The 20,436-nt window shown below is 37.9% G+C and overlaps 1 long non-coding RNA gene across 2 annotated transcripts in view; it reads left to right on the top strand.

Annotated features, from left to right (window-relative positions):
- Positions 1-4,691: 4,691 nt before the first annotated feature.
- LOC114033110 overlaps positions 4,692-20,436 on the top strand; it is a 30,530-nt gene continuing 14,785 nt past the window's right edge. For both annotated transcript variants that reach the window (XR_003567925.1, XR_003567924.1), the window contains exons 1-3: positions 4,692-5,307; positions 17,625-17,781; positions 18,964-19,096. This is a non-coding gene — a long non-coding RNA (uncharacterized LOC114033110). The remainder of the gene's footprint in view (positions 5,308-17,624; positions 17,782-18,963; positions 19,097-20,436) is intronic.

Genomic DNA, 20,436 nt, shown 5'->3' with positions numbered 1-20,436 from the left:
AGCAGGTGAAGGGACTCCCTCTAGGTCATGCAGTATTAGAACTAACTGAGGTTCTAACTGAGGTTTCCAGATTCTAAGCTACTAGTGCTAAATTCAACAAATTTATTAATAGCATACTATGTCCTCGGCACTATGCTAGGTGCTGATGATAGAAAGACAAAAGCCAAACTGTTGTGGGCTGGAGGTAATAGAGAGGTGTGATTTAACCCCATACACACACTCCCACAACACTAACTTGTACTACTGTGAATGAGGAAGTTGTGTTGCAGACCTGGGACAGTTTGAGTTAACTTTCCCCTCAAGTAAGTTTGATTTGAGACCCAGCTGTGTGGGCCCTTTGGGCAAGAGAATAAAAGTAGCTTTTAGGGAACTCCAGAAACCCCAGGGAAACTCCTTGCCAACTGCTTTAAACCTTTTTGCTGGTGGTTTTTATTTGGTTTTATCTTCCAGAACTTCTTTTAACCATCTTGGGATCTGCTTCTACCTAGGGTTATTGGAATATATTTCTAGTAAAAGGACTGTTTGAATCCTGGGGCTCTGAGTGATCCATCACACCAGATAAGTGACTGGGACAAAAATAATCCTAGCATTCAAGAGGCTTACATTCTACTGGTTTCTTCTTTTGTGATTTTTGGCATCATTTAAAGAAAAATAATTCTTTGAAGAACCTTAGAAAATTACCCGATACTACATTTTTTCAGGCTTAATGTCTTTATTTTGGCCTGGTTTTCTGAAAATATCTCCAGAGTGGCAATTAGCACTTCCCGTCTTAGCTCTCTGCCTCATGGTTCATTTTGTTTTGTTTTCCCTTCAGATTTGGTTCCCTTATGAAGATCTAATCTCTTAAAGTGGTTCAATAGATCCTGGGCCACTAACTGTAGAATGGAAGTACTACGGCTCTACAAATAAAAGGTTTCACTTTAGAAAATTTTGATTTCATAAGTTTCAACCAAATGTTGGGGGCTTGTACTAACACAACTAGCCAGGGATCCTGCAAAATGGGTGCTCACAATTAGAGTTCCTAGGGTTTATTATAACCATGCTGCTCAAGCTAATCTCAGGCTGGGCTCTCCTCATTTCATCCTGTTCAAACAATTAGGGTGTCCCAAAACTTTTAGGCATGGCTCTTGGAGTAGCGTCTTGGACGTAGCACCTTGGATTAGATGGTGAGTTCCTTGAGGACAAGCACTGTTTGGGCCTTTCTTTGTATCCTTACTATTTAAGCAGTGCATGGTCTACAGTAAGTGCTTAATATATGCTTGTTGACTTCACTGGGATGCTGATCTACTCCAATACAAAATCAGAAGCTAGTGTTATTGCTGCTACTCTGTCCATAGACAAGTTACCATATGTAGACCTACAATTACATGTGCCTGGGGTATGTGTATCCTAGGAATCTAAGTAGGCATATATTTTAAGGCCAAAGGTAGATATATGTCACTGTTCCTAGACTTGGTTATGGAACATGTATTGCTGAATAAAGGCAGAACCAAGAATGAGAGAGAAAGAAATAAGTGAATGGATGAATGAATAAGCAAGCTCAGTAAGACAAAATAGATCATAGAGATGTATCCTTTATCAATAAAATAAAACCAGTCTTCATACACTGGTTCCACCTCCCTTCTTACTTGGCTTTTTAGGGTTGTCAGGGGTTTCTTATGTCTGAGACTTAAATGGTACTCTCCGTTGTTCTGCAATGGATTTCTGAAATTGTATTTGATCATAGGAACTGATTAAAAAAAAGTGGATGTTCAGTTTGTGACTTTCTGTTTTGCTTGAGTATCTTTTCACACTAATTAGTCAGGTTCTTCAATATCAATGAAAAAATGGGGAAAGAAAGTACATATATACATGTGTGCATGTGAGAGAGAGAGAGAGAGAGAGAGAGAGAGAGAGAGAGAGAGGGAGAGAGACAGACAGACAGACAGACAGACAGAGAGAGAACACCCAATTCCAGGATCTTTTATATAAATAGCCTCTTCTGTAGAAGAAATGGGAGATTCTTTCTCTGACATATGCATGTCTCAAGACAAATACAGTAAGCCATCTAATCCTTGACATGAATACATGAAACTTTGTATATCATTCATGTATTAAAATTCCTTTTCATTCCAGTTCACTGCTAGAGTCATTGTCTCCTGTCTAAAATATATATCCACTCATAGTCAAGAAGTTTTTCATCTCTCTCTCTCTCTCTCTCTCTCTCTCTCTCTCTCTCTCTCTCTCTCAACTTGACATTCATTAATGTGCCTATTTTGTATTTTGTGACTCTTACCTAAATCTCTATTCCCTTTATTGTGAGCTTCTACAAGTAAAATGAAAATCTAAAACCATTGAATTTGATTATTACTTCCATGGAAGTTCTCCAAGGAGTTAACAGTAAGCAGTAGGGTGAATTCAAAGATGCATAACACTCTTCTTCCTTCCTTCCTTCTCACTTTTATATTAGCTTGGGATGCTTGCTGTGCATTCTCATTGAGTCAAAGCAGAGCAAATAATTGTACAGCCTGGGTTTCTAACTTATTCTCTTTTTCTACATCACAGTTTTAGACCACTCCCCTTTTGATGTCCAATGTCATTCCATTCAGTTTTGGAAAGAAAAGGGAGAGGTAAAAGGAAATACTAATTGGAAGAATTCCTTAATTGGATCAGTTGATCCCTGAGGGAAGAGATCGAGGTGGAGAAACATCAATGAGATTTTCTTGTCATAAAATATGTTAAGTAATGTTGAATTTCTGGCAGAAAATCAAGATCTCCCTCAATTTTTCATTGAGATCATGGATGAAACATTTATATTTAACCTTTAAAAAATTTTATTGGTAGTTTTTGCTTGTATCACCTTCATTTCTTGACTCTGTCCCTCTACCTTTCTTGCTCAGAGACTCATCCCTCATAACAAAGACTAAAAAGAAAAAAAAAGTAGAGAAGGGAGAAGAAGCCATTCAGTAAAACCAAGTAATACATCAACCATGTCTGATAGTATATACCACATTCTACACCTATAGTTCCCCACCTCTGCAAAGAGAGGAGATGTAATTTTCTCAATTCTTCTTTGCAGAAAAGTGTGTTTCTTATTTTCGTACAGATTCATTTTCTTTTTTTTTTTTGGCTGTTCTTTCTATTTATACAATTGTGGTCTTGGTGTATGCTGTTTTCATGCTTCTGTTTATTTTACTTTGCATCAGTTCATTAAAGTTTCCCCGATAACTCTGAATTCTTCATGTTAAAATATTTATTTCTATATCTAAATAGTATTTAATAGTTAATGTACACCTTACATCTTTAAAAAATTTTGATGGAAGGAAAGGCTATTTTCATCCTGATCTGAAATGTACTTGTATTCGATGATGAAATGTCTAAATTTGCTATTAAGATCAGATTTTTATGTTTATTATAGAAATATTTTGAGAAGAAACATTTTTCATTAGCATTGTCAAAATGATGGTAATTTTAAGCACATTTTGTTTCAGCGAAGAATCACTGTACCATCCTAGCAGTCAGTCATCTGATCAACCCCACTGAGAGTGCTGCAGAAATGGGAAAACATAATAAAATAGATGGTGAGCTTGGTAACTAATAATAGTATTAGGTATTGATCATGAAAGTTTAGAGGCTCTTTTTAGTTCTGCTAAAATCTTTCAAGAAGTACTAATGAAAGACAGTAAAAGCATGCCCAATAATAATGATGATGTTCATATCAACATAATACTGGACAGTTTACAAAACTGTAAAAAAAAATGTGAGGGAGGATTTTCCGGGTGAAGAAACTGAGGCCCAGCAAGATTAGGTGACTTCTCCCAAGTTCACATGGCAGTAAGTAGTGGAATTAGAATTCAAAATCAGGTCAACTAACACTTATTCCTCATCATCATCATTGTATTTATTATTAATAGCTGGCATTTATATAGTGCTCTAAGGTTTGCAAAATGCTGTGTTGTGTTATCTCATTTTATCCTCAGAACAACAATGGGAAGTAGATGCTATTATTATTCCCATTTTGCAAACAAAGGTTAAGTGACTTTCCCAGGGTCACATAACTTTCTAGATGTCCTAATGAATAAATCATAGAATTGTAGGATCATAGATTTAATAATTTAGTGCTGGAAGGGACCTTATCCAACCCTTAATTTTTCAGATGAGGAAAGTAAGCCCCAGAGAGGTACCAAGAAAAGCATTCATTAGGTGCTTACTATGTGCTAGACACTGCCTTTGTTCCTAGAGCTACAAAGACAAAAAAAAATAAACAAACCTCAAGGAGCTTATACTTTGGGGGGAATGTGCCTGACAACATGCATGTATACATGTATATATGTATACAAACACATATATATATATATTCAGAGATGCATATCACTCTTCCATCTCTCTTGTGTTTTAGCTTGCAATATTTGCTGTATGTTTTCACTGAATCAAAGCAAAGCAAATTAATGTAAGGTCTGGGTTTCTAATAATCCATTTTCTGTGTTTGTGTGGGTAGTGTATACATATGTGTCTACATATGCTTATATGCATTGTAAACATATATGTTTGTGTGTATATATGTGCAGGTATGCGTACACACAACTATATATACACATTCAATACAAGATAATTTCAGGAGTGGGTGGGGCACCGAGAACAGGAGGCTTATTAAGTATCTTACATAGGAAGTGGCTTTTAAAGAAGCTAGATATGACTAGGGGTTGAACCCCGGTGTGGGCAAAGCCACCCTTCCTGTTGTGCTAGCTCAGTGCTTACTTGATTCAAGAATTCAGAAGCTCCTGGCTGTTTCTGGACATGTGGACTTCACTGCTAAAAGACTCTTATACTTTTAGATGATAAAGCAATCCCCTCCTTGACCACTGAGCAGGAAGAACTAGTGACTCAGCAAGGAAGAGACCAGTCCCCATTCCTTTCTCTTCTTTCTTGGCTCTGAAGCATCTTAATACCCTTTGAGCCTTTCACTGGAGGGGTGGCTTGGAACTGGTGTCCTTCCTCCAACCCAACATCATGGTGATTGCTCCCATGTGGCACCTAGAACAGGGGGACTCAATGAGGTGAGCTTGAGCCTGGGCTCTTGCTTGCTTTTCCAGCTTTGTGTTTCCTTTCCTGAGTAAGTGAATAAATGTTGATTTTTGAAGTGGATGTATCCAGGCTTGGAGGTGACTTGATATGTTCCAGAGGTCTAGAGATTCGGGGTCCATCAAATGAAATTGACTGATGGCAAGAGAATGTTCTGCATTAGGAAGGATGACCACCAATAAGAAGAACAGCTCAGACCTGGCTGACCAGAAGACATGGAGTTTGAGAAGACAAGGCAGAACTGAGGTGAAATATATCGACACCTTTTTAGCAATCTGCCACAAAAGGTTTATAGTTTGAGGAGATTTAAGTACCAAAGTCCCATGAGAATATAGTGTTAGTTACAAGTTCAGTTACTGAATCCTATCCAATCTTTCTGTTAATTAATGCTTACCAATGTTTTGTTTTTAGTGTTTCTTTTGTATGTAGGAAATAAATAACCATCCTATAATGATTCATACTTTACACTGCATATATTTCCACTCCTTACTTTGTAGAATGTCTAAAAATGAGCCAAAACTAGTGTCTTAAGGAATTTTTCACATAAACCTAATAGTGTAAGAAAAGGACCCCAAACCCTCATTTGAAAGCTGTGCATGCAGAGCCTCAGTCCCTAAGGTATAGCAGTAATTTATTATTCTTAAGACTAGAATTCTAGGAGGCAGGCATGAGAAGGGAGTACTATTCAAGGTATGGCTTACAGGTAGTCTGTGCAGAGGGATAAGGATGTGACATTGTCTTATCTGCAGAACAAAGTAGTCAGTTTGGCTGATATGTAAAGGGGAGTAATGTATAACAAGCTCAGAAAGGTAGAAAATAGTTAATTTTTATAGTGTTGCAGGGGTGGAAGGAAGTGAAGGAGTTTTGAAATGTATTGGGTTACTTTTTTTAAAAAGCAAGATATGCATTAAATTATAGGTAAATCCTGTAATTCTTCCTCATCATTTTCTTCATGATCAGTCTTTTTCTATTTCTGAATAGGCCTTGATCAAGCTATGTCTAGACTCTCAGCTTCAGAGTGATTCCTTCTTTCCTAGAATCTCTCTTGCTATTCACTCTTTGACCTAAAATTTGAAGTTGATTAAAATTTTTTTCTTTTACCTTTCCTCTTTAGATGATGATCATAGACATTTAACTTTAAGGTTCTTTCTACTGCTGTTTAAATACCCTTTAAGAAAAAATACTAACAAAATACAAGTAGATTATGATCATTTTCCCCATAATGGACTCTAGCTTGTATTATAGTTATTTATGTACATGGTTTATCCCATCTCTGTGTTAGGAGAAGCAGCTTGGCATAGTAGTTAGAGTGTTGGACTTGTAGTCCAGGGAACCTGGATTTGAATCCTGCTTCTTATGCTTCCTACCTATGGGAAAAACATTTAACTTATCTGAAACTCAGTCTCTTTATCTGTAAAAATGGGAATACGAGCATTATTTATCTCACAAACTTGTTATGAGGCTCCAATAAAACAGTATATGCAAAGCTCTTTGCAAACTTTAAAGCACTATATAGTTATTAACAATGATAATAATTATTGTTATTTGATCCCCAAGGACAAGGACTGTTTTTTTTTTTATCTTTTATCCTTGATCTAGTATAGTATTTAGTACAGAGTAGACATTAAAATGTTTGTTGAATTCAAATGGTATTCTTCACACTAACCTCCAACATCTTTCCCCTTTACAATGTCAAAATATTCATATTCCAAATGAGATGAGATAATATACATGAAAGTACCCTAAGAGAAAAAAAAAGATTTATACATGACAGTAACATGGAGTATGCATGTCAACAAGTCAAATCAGCAAGCATTTATTAAGCACTTACTATGTGTCAGGCACTGTGCTAAGTGCTGGGGACATAAATACAAGTAAGAAGAAAAATTGAATCTGACCTCAAGGAGTTTACATTCTAGCCAGGGAAGAAAACACATAAAAGGAAGCTGGAAAGGGAGGAGATGAAGTTACCCAAATGGCAGCATGTTGGATAAATCTGGAGAGTGATAGGTGGGTGGTCTGGGCTCTTCCTCCAAATGGAGGTTCTGGGAGGAACTCAGCATGGAAGAAGGCTGCAGGGGCAGAGGGAGCAGGAAGCAAAAGTTCAGAGAGTGAAGTGTGGCTAGTGGGGGCAGTACTTTATCTAAACTGAAAAATCAGATCTCCTCTATGTCCTGGCACAATGTTCTACACTTTTAGTTCATCTGTATGTTTGAAGGAATTATTCATGTGGTCTTCTGTGTAATTTCAAACATATCTAGCATACTTGGGGTACTCAGTAAATATTAAATGTGAGATCTGGATGAGGGAACTCTCTAATGATAAATATTTATCAAAAATCAATATTGCTGAGTGCTTGTGATGAGCATTTTCAAAAGGACCACCATAAAGATAATTGCAGCTTACATTCCAACATCTGTGGAAGAGGATGAGGATAACAGAGAACTAAATAAAATGCTCCATATTAAATCAACATGTGCTTTAATACTTGGTGGCTTCCAATGTAAGTACAGAGGAGCAGGATGAAAAATATATTGGAAAATATGGCTCGGTATTAAGAAATAAGAAATGAAAGGCTCAGAGATTACAGAAAAGCCACCTACCTATATATAATATGAAGACTTTAAGAACAGAGAGCTTCTGTTTGTTCTATTCCCTAGAATACTGCTGATCTTTCTAAATGAGACCCATAATCACTGAAGAGAGTTCAACCCAATTCTCCATACAGAAAAAATCAAGTGGATGATGGATGAATGCCTATTGTCCACATGATGCTATCTTTAGACAGAGAAATGGAGCTATCCAGTCTACTGGGGATTCTTTTTGCTGCAGGGCAACTTGGTGAATATATGTATGTAACATGACCTCTTTGTTATAGAAGTAATAATAGATATGCTTCCTTCCTTCTTTTCTTCCTTTCCTCCTTCCTTCCTTCTTCTCTTGCTTCCTTTCCATCCCTCCTTCCCTCCTTCCTTCTCTCTCTCCCTTCTCTCCCTCCCTCCTCTCCCTCTGTCCACATAGGGTAAAATACCCTTACCTTTGGGTCCTCTGTCCAAAGGAATGTAAATTTTGATCACTGAAACTTCCCAAGATATCTTGGGGTTTACTGACTAGATTTCTTTCTCAAGGACTATGCCTTAAACCCATCACTCTGGGTCACATCGATTTGGCCAATAGTAGGTCGGAGCCCAAGCCTCTCTTGGTCATTGTTTGGGCCCTGATGGCTCAGAGTGAGTGTAAATAGCAATTGTTTCTGTTTTGGCCAGAAATCCGTAGGGTCTTTCCCTCCCAGATTGTTGGTTGTTGGGGGTTTTTTGTTTGTTTGTTTTTACTAAGTGAAAGAGGCCATTCTTTGCCTCATTTCTAACCTAGCCTTAATCACTCAATGGGCATGACTCAAACAAACTGAGACCTGGGAAACACCTTAACTTAAAAATGCCAAGGTCTCCCACTGTATCTGGGTCATCTTCAGTCATCCTGATCTATATCTTGCCACTGGACCCAGATGGTTCTGGAGGAGAAAGTGAGGCTAGTGACCTTGCACAGCCCTGCCTCACTTAAATCCAATTCACTTGCAAGTCATGGCATCACCTTCCTGAAATAATGGTCTTCTTTGTGAATGATGGATAAACAACCGTAATAGATAAACTGCTCCTTTTTGTTCATGGGTAACCTCTTAGAGTCATATAGCAAAATAAATGATGATTACCTAGTGGATTTGAATGAACATTATTTTCAATGGATTTTTTCACTCCAAAGTGAGCCATAGGTCCTCACATGACCCAAATGACCATGGATGAATGGATGGATATAATAAACATTTATTAAATATCTGCTATGTGCTAGGTACTATGGTAAAAGCTTTTTAAATATTATTGCATTTGATCCTCACAACAAGTAGGTACCATTGTCCCCTTTTTAGAGTTAAGGAAACAGAGGCAAACCAAAGGTTAAATGAGTTTTCCAGGGTCTTCTTGACTCAGGATTCCCTGACTCCATGTCCAGCACTCTATCCACTGTACCACCTAGCTGTCTCATGGATTCGTGATTTTTTCCTTCCCTTTTCACTTGCCACAGAAAGTGTTTAAGATTACATTGTGAGGAATTAGATAAGCGGGTCAGACATCAGTGGTATCCTGCAAAAGATGGTCCCTCTTCAAAATGGAAGTTTTTAGAAGGAATATGTGTCTTGGTAGGCACTTTCTCCTTGCCACCCCCATTAGGATAGATGAGTCTTTTAAAAAAAGTTGCTTTGCAATAGATTCAAAAGAACAGGAGTCCTTGTTTTGGCTTTTGCTCCCTCAATAGGCACCCTACATAAATATTTATTTGCCTATGTAAATAGAGGACAATAATTCAAAGTAATCAGTCAACGGGTGTTTAGTAACTATCAATTTTAGGCACAGTGCTAAGCACTAGGGATACAAAGAAAGGCAAAAAAAAAAAAAAGCCACAGTCCCTGCCCTCAAGGAGCTCACAGTCTAATGGAGGAGACAGCATGCAAATAACTTTATACAGACAAAACATACACAGGATAGATTGTGGGTAGGCTGAGAGAAAAGGCACTAAGATCAAGTACTACAGTTTCTTGCAGAAGATGGAACTTTAGCTGAGACTTAAAGGAAGTCAGGGAAGCCAGGAGTAGGGATGAGGGAAAGAGTTCCAGGCATGTCAGAGAAAATGTTTCAACTCAGGAGATGGAGTGTCACATCCAAGTAATAGGAAGGAAACCAGTGTCACTTGGTCACAAAGAATGGGACGGGAAATAAGGTATAAGAATACTGTAAAGGTAGCAAGGGGCCAGGTTATGAGGGCTTTAAAAGAGAGGATTATATATTTGATCCTGGAGGTGATAGAGAGATGCTGGAGTTGACTGAATGGGATGGTTCAGGAAGTCAGACCTGTGCTTTAGGAAGAACTGTTTGACAGCTGAATGGAAGATAGACTGGAGTAGGTAGAGACTTGAGGCAGGAGGCCAACCAGCAGGCTGTGAGAATAGTCCAGGTATGAGGTGATGAGGCCTTATACCAGAGTGGTTCCAATGTCAGCAGAGAAAAGGGGACCTATAGAGAGATGTTAAGAATGTAGAAGTAACAGATAAGTAATTGGATATGAGAAGTAGTGAGAGAGAGTGAGGAATCCAGGATGACACCTAGGTTTTGAGTCATGGTATTGACTGGGAGGATGGTAGTACTCTAGACAGTAATAGCCTTCACGCTGTAGGCAAATTAGACTGCCAAGATATCTAACCAATACCCAAAGTGAATTTCATGGTAAGTAAACTTGAAAACAAGATTACATAACTGATTAAACCCAAAAATCAGATAATCTTTATGTATCTTCCCTGTGTGCCAACCACTACTGGTGCCCTATGAGACCTCAGAATATAATAAGCTACAGTTATGTAAATATTAAGACATAAGATTGATTTTTCTTTTAACATATCAGCACTTGGACATCTAAATGAATGTTCTTCTCCATGCTAGTAATCACTGTGGAAGGCAATATATACTGTTCCAAAAATACAGCTATTATTCCAAATATTTTTTTTAGAACTCCTCTTTTCTAATTATCCTGTGCTTATGCCATTCTTCTCATCTTGAATGCCCTTTTACCCTTCTCTCCCACAATCCATATTTATTATATCCTTCATGCTTCAGCTTAAAATTCTCTGTGTCTGAGAAGTATTTTCTTACTAAATCTATTCCACTGTTACTGTTGCTATACTCATCAATTGTGTGTGGCAGGTCTGCCTAGGCCTGGGACCAGAGGAATTGGATAGACCCTTTTCCTTTCTACTATCTTCTCATCAAAGTGTGACTTTAGCCATCAGGTTTGAATTATTCTTCTCCTTGGTACTATTTGCCTTACAAATGTGTCAGTGAGTTGTAATAGAGTTCACGCCCTACAGTAGGCTTTCAAAGGGAGATGAGGATGGATACCTATGTACTTTATGTTCTCTGCTTTCTTACCTTTGCTAATATCATTCCCTAGGCTGGCATGCCCTACCCCCTTAATCCTGCCCAGTCTTCAAAGCCCAATTCAGATTTCACTTATAAGAAATATTTCCTGATTTTTTTTCATTTGGTCATGATCTTTTCCTTCCCTTGGACCTTACATAGCCCTCTTTTTATATGGACCTCCTGAATGGAGTCATCTGGCATTGTTTTGCATTATATATAAATGTGGTTATTTCTTGTATGGGTCATATCTGCCCAGCTGGATTGGGAAAAATTGGGTGATGTTTTATTGAAATTTTTTATTCCCCTAAGCATCTGAAACAGGGGCTCTGTATGGAGTAATCTGCCCCCCCCCATTAGCCTTTTATTATTGTTGTTGTTGTTACTGTTGCAATTTCTACTTCATCCTTCCCCCCACCCCCACTCCTTGTTAACCACTTCTCTTTGCTACAAGAACATGAAACATAGGACACCAAAGTGGCTCAGTAGATAGAGCACCTGCCCTGGAGTCAGGAAGACCTGAGTTCAAATGTGACCTCAGACATAACACTTACTAACTGTGTGACTCTCAGCAAGTCACTTAAACCTAATTGCCTAAAAAAAAAAAAGAAGAAGAAGAAGAAGAAGAAGAAGAAGAAGAACATGAAACATGGCTTGACTGAGCTGTAGGCAAGAAGAGAGAATGATAATCAAAAAATGCCATGACGTTCAGTGCCATTACCTGTGGAAATTGGCAGAGAAGGAGGAGTTGTTCCACACTATGGATGGTTGTCTACTTTGTTTGGTGGTAATCTTCCTCTGCAGACAATGATATTCCTTTAGCCTTAGAGGGCCAATGTTGATGAAGCCAGTGTCATCAGAGGACTCATAAGCACCCTGCACACCAACTCTTCATTGTACAGTGAGACACTTGGCCCAGGATGTAGGCCTGACCCTTGAAAATGGACACCTAGACCTTGCTCTCCATTCCTTTATGAGTCTTGGCAGTGCAGTGGTGGATGAACTCACACTGTGGGCTGTGCCAGAAACCATTGTACATCAATTCAGAGAACTTCAAGCCCAAGCCTTGCTTGATTTTTGTGTGCTTCCTGATCTATCCAAACCCCAATATCTAAATGAGTATGGTATAGGATTCAAACCCAGCTCTTCTGACTTCCAATCCAATGCTTATTACATTAAACCATGCTGTTTTCCATTGCCATATTCCTCTGGGAGAGATTTAAAAAAAAAAGAAAAGAAACTAAATTCTCTGTTGAGTTTGATCTGAAATGGTAGTTTAAGGAATTCCTAGAGAGGAAGGAGTTAGATTCATTTCTCATTCTTCCAAGATGTTGCTGAATTGTTTGCTTATTATTCTTGAGCTATTAATTCCCCAAAGTGTGGAAAGAGAACTTGATTTGGAATCAGAGAACTCTAGCTTGGATTTTTGATTGTTTACTTACTACCAATATCACCTAAGGCAAGTTATTTAATCAAATCTGGGCCTTTATTTCTTCATTTGTAAATGATCTCTAAGGTCCCAACCAAGGCTAAATGTTTACTATGATCCTTATTTTGTACACTAATAACAGTAAACCTCAGGGGTTCTTTTGATTTACTGCATAAGGGTCTAGAGTCAGGTTGGACTTCTTTGACTCCCTAAAAGAGACAAGGTATGGGGCAGCTAGGTGGCACAGTGGATAAAGCTCCGGCCTTGGAGTCAGGATGACCTGAGTTCAAATCCAGCCTCAGACACTTGACACTTACTAGCAGTGTGAGCCTGGGCAAGTCACTTAACCCCATTGCCTCACCAAAAAAAAAAAAAATCCAAGGTATCTCCACACATTGGATCTATTGGATAATCAAAGCATCCCAGCCCTATTCTAATTTCTGGTCACTAAAAAGAATGTTTTTTATATTTCTACAGTATGAGTTTTGGCTGCTCAACAATATATTCTGTTTTCCCATTTCATAACACTGTTGTTATGAACCAACTTTCCCATTGTAATATTTTTTTAATCCAAAAACATGTTTTATCTGAACTATTAGTGTTAAGTAGGGTACACCTGGAGAGTCTAAAATTGAGTCATCTACTACTTTTCCTGCTCCACATTCTTGCCTAATATAGTACTAGTTCCCAAAGTCTCTCAAGAAAGTGCTTCCTGTCTGGAAAAAAGCAAAATACCTGGATTTTTTTCCCTTGCTAAACAACCAGATAGTTACATTTTCATCAATGTCCATGGCTCGTCATCTTAATCTTTTTAAATGCTATTTGAAAACTTAGTTGTCACTTATATACAACTGCTCTCTGCCCTAAGAGAGCTCTCCATTGTAGCAAAGGAGCACCTGAAATCAAAACAAATTGGCACAATCCCCATGTCTGACAATGTATATATCTCATTCTGAACCTACAGTTTACTACGTCCCCACTGATGGAGGGAGGCAGACAGACAGACAGACAGATGGGCAGATAGATGGACAGGTGACACAGTGGAAAGAGGGCAAGACTTGGAATCAGAAAGACTTAAGTTTGACTTCTTCCTCAGACACTTACTAGTTATGTGACCTTGGGTAAGTCACTTGCCCTCTGTGTGCCTCTGTTTCTTCATTTGTAAAAGAAGGGAATAATAACATCTACCTCCCACGGTTCAAATGAGTTAAGATATAAATCACTTTGAAAACCTTAAAGTGCCATGTAAATGCTATCTATTATTATAGATAGGAGAACTATGTGCTAAGCATTTAGAATAGAAATATGGAACAAACAAGGCCCTTAAGTAGTTTACATCTTAATAGAGGAAGATAACACATGCAGGACAGCTGAAAAGTGGGGGGGTGGTTATAAAAGTGAATGTTGAAAACTAAAAATTAAGTAATTAATTTTTTAAAAAACTTAAAATTTTATGTAAATGTGAGTTATCAGTGTTAGTGGGAATTTGTTGTATATTAAGTTAGTTCGGTTTGGTGCAAATTAACTCAGCATCTATGAGGTCAAGGTCCTATCAGATGCTGAGGCAGAAGTACAAAAATAAAAAATTTGTAAAAAAGAAAAGTGGGGGACTGGAGAAATGGCATAGTATATGGATGATTTGGAAGTGATAAGGAGACCTGGTTCCAGACAAGATAAATCTACCTATCAGAGCCAGAAGACCCAAAGACAAAATCCAAGGATGGGAGACTGGGGGTGGGGTGTTGAGGAGAAATGGAGGTTGATGGCCAGAATGAAAACAGTATGGTGTGGAGATGGAAATGAAAAAGAAGGAAACTTAATAATCCTCTTTTATAATATCATTCTCTTTCTACTTCACAATCATTATCTTGTTAGAGCTCTACCCAAGCTCCCCAGATGGAATATGGTGGGAATAATTTTTTGATCATATTCTAGGTCTAGCTGTGATTCAGATTTTTGTGACAATTGGCTTCTTAACATTTCCTGCTTAATATGAGAAAAGGGGTGGGAAATAAGATGATGGTGTTAGCACTTCCCTCCCTTGAGAAGTCAAGTTAGTCTGATTACTTTTGTTCTTCATGAGCCAAAGAGCAGAATAGAATAGAATTGCTACAGAATAGAAGCTTTTGTGTTTCAGCCAGCAGGTGGCAACCAAATTAAAGCTAAAAATTTACCTAATCACATTAACAGGTGAACACACTGGTCTTGCACTTTGGAAAACTAAATGACAATTGTAAGAAATACATTTGGCTCTAAAGCTAAAAGTCATTAAGGATTTTTTTTAAACTTTAGGTCTGAAACTCATCTGATTTTTTTAAAGATTGTTTTCAATTTTTCTCCTTGAGGTTCATTACTATATCTTAATTTTGGGGAAGAGCTATCAGAGGAATCCTCCAGAGTCACACAATGTGATGCCTGAAATAATGAGGCTGCTCACCTACTTTGACAGCTTTAAAAAGCAGAATTAAAAAGCAAATCTTTCTAATGGTTTAAACTGATATTTCATTTAATCTTTGTTTTGTAAAGCTGTTTACAATTTGCCCAAGACAAATTCATGGGTAACATTTATTTGTTAATTTTTTTTTGAAGAATACCTCAATTTTGTGGCTAGGTGTCCTTTTAAGGAACTAGAATGAAATTCTTCATTATGATGATTTAGCACTTAGAGAATCACAGAACTTTTAGATGGAGAAATTATCTAGTCTAACCTAAATCATATTGTAGAGGGAGACACTGATGCTTAAGGTCACATAGGTAGTATTCAAGTCTGGCCTAGAATCCTAGGCTTGTAACACATAGCTCACTGCTTTCCCCAATATCTCCACACTACCTCTTATACATAACTATGAATTAAATAATGATATGATCATTTATTCCCATTCATGTTTATGAATATGATTTAGTATGATTATATGTGGATATGATATAATAGCTGGCATTTATATAGTGTTTTAAGATTTGCAAAGCACTTTACAAACATGATCTCATTAGATCTTCAAACTCTGGAAGATAGGTACTATTATTATCCCCACTTTACAGATGAGGAAACTGAGGTAGACAGAAGTTAAGTGACTTGCCCAAGGTCACAATAGCTAGTAAGTATCTAAGGGCAAATGTGAACTTAGTTCTTCCTGACTCCATTACCAGCATAGAGTCACCTAGCACTGTATATTGTATTGCACATGTAGATCATGGATTATAGAATTAAAAGAATTATTAAATTATTAAAAGAATGGATTATAGAATTAAAAGGGGGCAGAAGGGAATGGGTAAGATACACACTTACACACACACAAACATATTGCTAGGATTACATAGATAGATAAATATTGGTGTGTGTGTGTGTGTGTGTGTGTGTATGGAGAGAGACCTCGGTTAAGATAAATATGTGCGTACACATATGTACACATATACACATATGTAAGTACACACACACACACACACACACATATATATATATATAGTGCCTACTATGTGCCAGGCAGTGTGCTACGTACTCTTACAGATATTTTCTTCTTTTTTTAAAATTTTTTTATTAATTTTTTTTGATTTATCAATAATCATTTCCACATGTTTTTGAGTTTAAAATTTTTCTCCCCCTTCCTCCCCACCACCCTCCCCAAGACGGCACACAATCTGATATAGGCTATACATTTACATTCATATTAAACATATTTTCACATTAGTGATGTTGTAAGTAGAAATTAAAATCAATAGGAGGAACCATCAGAAAGAGGAAACAAAACTCAACAGAAGAGAAAAAAAATAACAATTCGGCTCCCATAGTTCTTTCTTTGGGTGTGGATAGCATTTTCCATCACAAGGCCTCTGGAGATGTCTTAGATCCTTGTATTGCCAGGAAGGGTTAAGTTTATCAATATTAGTCATCACACAACGTGGCTGTTATTGTGTACAATGTTCTCTTGGTTCTGCTCACTTCACTCAGCATCAGACCATACAAGTCTTTCCAGGTTTTTCTAAAGTCAGCCTGTTCATCATTTCTTATAGCACAATAGTATTCCACCACATTCATATACTACAACTTGCTCAGCCATTCCCCAGTTGATGGGCATCCTCTCAATTTCCAATTCTTTGCCACCACAAAAAGAGCTGCTATGAATATTTTTGTACACATAGGTCCTTTTCCCATTTGTGTGATCTCTTTGGGATATAGCCCTAGAAGTGCTATTGCTGAGTCAAAGGGTATGCACATTTTTATAGCCCTTTGGGCATAGTTCCAAATTGCTCTCCAAAATGTTTGGATCATTTCACAACTCCACCAACAATGCGTTAGTGTTCCAATTTTCCCACATCTTCTCCAACATTTATCATTTTCCTGTTTTGTCATGTTGGCCATTCTGATAGGTGTGATGTGGTACCTCAGAGTTGTTTGGATTTGCATTTCTCTAATCAATAGTGATTTAGAGCATTTTTCCATATGACTATAGATGTCTTTAATTTCTTCATCTGAGAACTGTCTGTTCATATCCTTTGACCACCAGATATTTTCTTACTTGAAAGAAACAGTAGAGATCATCTAGTCTCAGTGTTACATGTTATAGGATTGGAAGTAAATTCAAAGTCTAATCCCATAATTCTACAGATGAGGAAAATGAGGTACATTGAAGTTAAGTGATGTGCAAAAATCTCACAGAAAATAAAGAGCAGAAGTCCTCCGGCATTTTTTCCAACTAAGCTATATCCGTGTGTAGAATATTTGTTTATTTATAAAGCACATTGTATAATTACACACAAATAATATCATAGACATAGAGATGGAAGAGTCAGCTAGTTGGCACAGTGGATAGAGCACCAGGCCTGAAGTCAGAAAGACCTGAGTTCAAATGCCCCCTCAGTGACTTACTAGTTGTGAGACTCTGGAAGTCACTCAACCCAATTTGCCTCATTTTCCTCATCTGTAAAATGAGTTAGAGATGGAAGTAGCAAACCACTCTAGTATCTTTGCTAAGAAAACCCCAAACATGGTCAGGAAGAGTTGGATATGACTAACACGACTGAATGGCAAAAAGATCTGGAAAGGACCATAGGGATCAATTAATCTGCCACCCTCATTTTTCTGATCAGAAAACTGAAACTGAAACTAAGTGTGATTTAGTGGAAATTACACCGCGTTTGAATCCTGGCTGTCTCATTTACTATCTGTATGACCTTAGGCAAACACTTTGCTGAGATCCAGTGACCATGGCCTCCTTGCTGTTCTTCGAATAAGACCCCCTATTCCCTGGCTTTTTCATCTGCTGTCCCCATGCTTGGAAAGCTTTTCCTCCTCGTCTCTGCCTCCTGGCTTCACTGACTTCCTTCAAATCCCAGGTAAAATCCCACCTTCTTCAGAAAGCCTTCCCCAAACCCCCTTATTTCTAGTGCCTTCCTTTGTTGATTATGTCCATTTTATCCTGTATATAACTTGTTTGTAAGTAGTTGTTTGCATATTATCTCTGCCATTATGTGGTGAGCTCCCTGGGAATCAGGAACTGTCTTTTACCTTTCTTTGTATCCCCAGTGCTTAGCACAGTACCTGGCATATAGCATGGGAACTTAATAAGTGTTTATTAGCTGACTCACTGAGCCTCACCTGTTTTCTCACCTGTTCTCCGAGCCCCATTTCAGCGATAAATCTATGATTCTATGTTCCTAAGTGACTTGTCCAAGTCGGGTACTAAGTTGCAGAATAGTGAAAACCTTTTAAGATATGTGTAGATAAAATTAAATTACAGTTTTAGTTTCTATCTCTTATTCAAAGGACTTTGAATTTCCCTTTTTAAGATAATCACTGATAGACTTGCAGAACACTTTACTTTTTTTTATTCTTTGTTACAAAGGATGCTCCTCAAAGGGCAGAGCCATAGGTTTTTGGAAATAAAGGTGCTATGAAGCACAAAAGCTACCAATCATTTTTTTAATTGCTGGAATCTTTAGAAAGACTTGCTGAAACCCCAGATCTGGACCAAGATAAAATCAACATCCCTTCTACTAAGCACTGCAAGGGAATCCAGAGCAGCCTTAAGGCACCAGGAAGCTGACACTGACTTTATGTTGGTTCTGAGTTTCAGTGCACAGTCAACCCCAGATATCAATGGGCAATCTGTGGGAGCCTCTTCTGCCACCTGTAGATCAAAATGTCTAATGGTTGGTTAGTTCCAAGTCCCTTAACTTGTAGACAGTCTGTATTGATAGATTGACTGTACGTACCACATCCTGTCAGTGAGCATGGTGTAAGGGAAAAAACATTGGATTAGAAAGCAGGCAACTCCAATTCTAGCTCTGCCACTAACTAGCCATGTTACCTTAAGCAAGTCAGATTAACCTCTTTGCACTTCAGTTTCTCTCTCTGTAAAATGAGGAGCCCAGACAAGATCCCTTCCAGTTGTAAAATTCTATTATAAGTCAAACCTGCTTTTCTGGAGGCATGAGTAATCAATAGTTATCAATGTAGTATGGGACCTACTTTCCTGCTAAATGTCTCATTCCACAGTCTTTCTGCTTCCCTTACAGATTGATACACCATACTAGAAGGGGTTATGGAAGTCAGCCTGGTGATATGGGGGCCAAAGGATCAGGGCCCATACCAAATTAATCCTTTCCCATCCAGTTACTTATAACTTGTGGACTGTGAGTGGCTCCTGAGGTCAGTGATATTGGAACAGGATGGCCTATAAAAATACAGTTCTTATCATGATCATATAAATATAATACATATAGTTATATAGATTCCTATATATTTTCTTGGTAGGTGTATGTATATTTTTTAAAAATTCAGATTTGTGATTTCATCAGTGTAGGGAATTTGAAGTGTAGAAACTTCTTTCACAGATAGTAGATAAGCAACTAATCTTTAATTTTTATAGTTTCAAAGAATTGTCTAGGACTTTGAAAGTTTAAATGACTTGCCCATGGACACACAAACTAATATGTATCAGGGGCAAGTCTTGAATTTAGGTCTTCTTGACTGCAAGGCCATATCTCTATTCACAGTACCACTTACTCGGTGATGTCACTGACATCAATCTAGGTCTCTAACTACCCATCTAATTACTCTGCTAAGTTGTTACTGTGTGGGCTAGTTAAAATAGATCCCCCTTAATAAAATATGAGCAGTGATAGAACCATAGATTCTTTCTGAAAAATAAGTTTTTATTGATATCCCCTGTTTCCTACATCACCACAGCAGTAGACCAAAAACAAACAAACAAACAAACAAAAAAAAAAAACTAGTTTACTCCATCTTGTCCAAATTGGAAATTCAGAGGTCACTCACAGGCCCGGTCCTATTCTGATGACACAGGAGATTTGATCTGCTTTTTTTCTGATCTGGTCTGGTTCGCCCCATTTCAGGCAAACTAGAGGTCTGCCACTGGGGTTGAGGAATGGGTTAGTTAATGTTGTATATAATGCAGACACCCTATGCTCGCACCTCTAAAGCTCAAGAGATTCATTAGCCACAGCATCCTTGGTGGTTGAGCTTATAGTCATATATCACCATAATGGGATAGAGCTATAAACTCAAGTTCCATGAAGGAGGACCCTGCCTATATTGTTTTCTTTGTATTCCTTATAGAGGCCAGTGAGGTTCCTTACATGTCTTTGGCCTTTAGAAAGCATTTACTGAGAGACATCCTTAGGTACTACCTAGAAGCCTGGCTTTGGAATCAAGAATATCTGGGGTCAAGTCCTGCCTGTGACCCATACTAGTAAGCAGAGTAACCGTGGGCAAATCACTTCATCTCATGGTATCCTGGGCAACTATGAGCTGCCATTTTCCATCAGTGGAAACATCTCCTACACCAGAGTTCTCCCAACCCATAAAATTGCAGATCTAGACCCCTCCCCCTCAAAGTTGCTAAATGTTGAATATTACAGCTAGAAAGAGATCATATCATGCAACTTACTTATTTTATAAATAAGAAAAGGAGAATTTGAAATTCTGTTTCTCTTCCTTTTCAAATGACATAATCATATGTCTTTTTT

Source organism: Vombatus ursinus, unplaced genomic scaffold (genome assembly GCF_900497805.2).
Source record: "Vombatus ursinus unplaced genomic scaffold, bare-nosed wombat genome assembly UNPS02006779.1, whole genome shotgun sequence".
Lineage (NCBI taxonomy): Eukaryota > Metazoa > Chordata > Mammalia > Diprotodontia > Vombatidae > Vombatus > Vombatus ursinus.
Note: the sequence above shows the minus strand (reverse complement) of the source record. Positions and strands in the feature narration are given on the sequence as shown.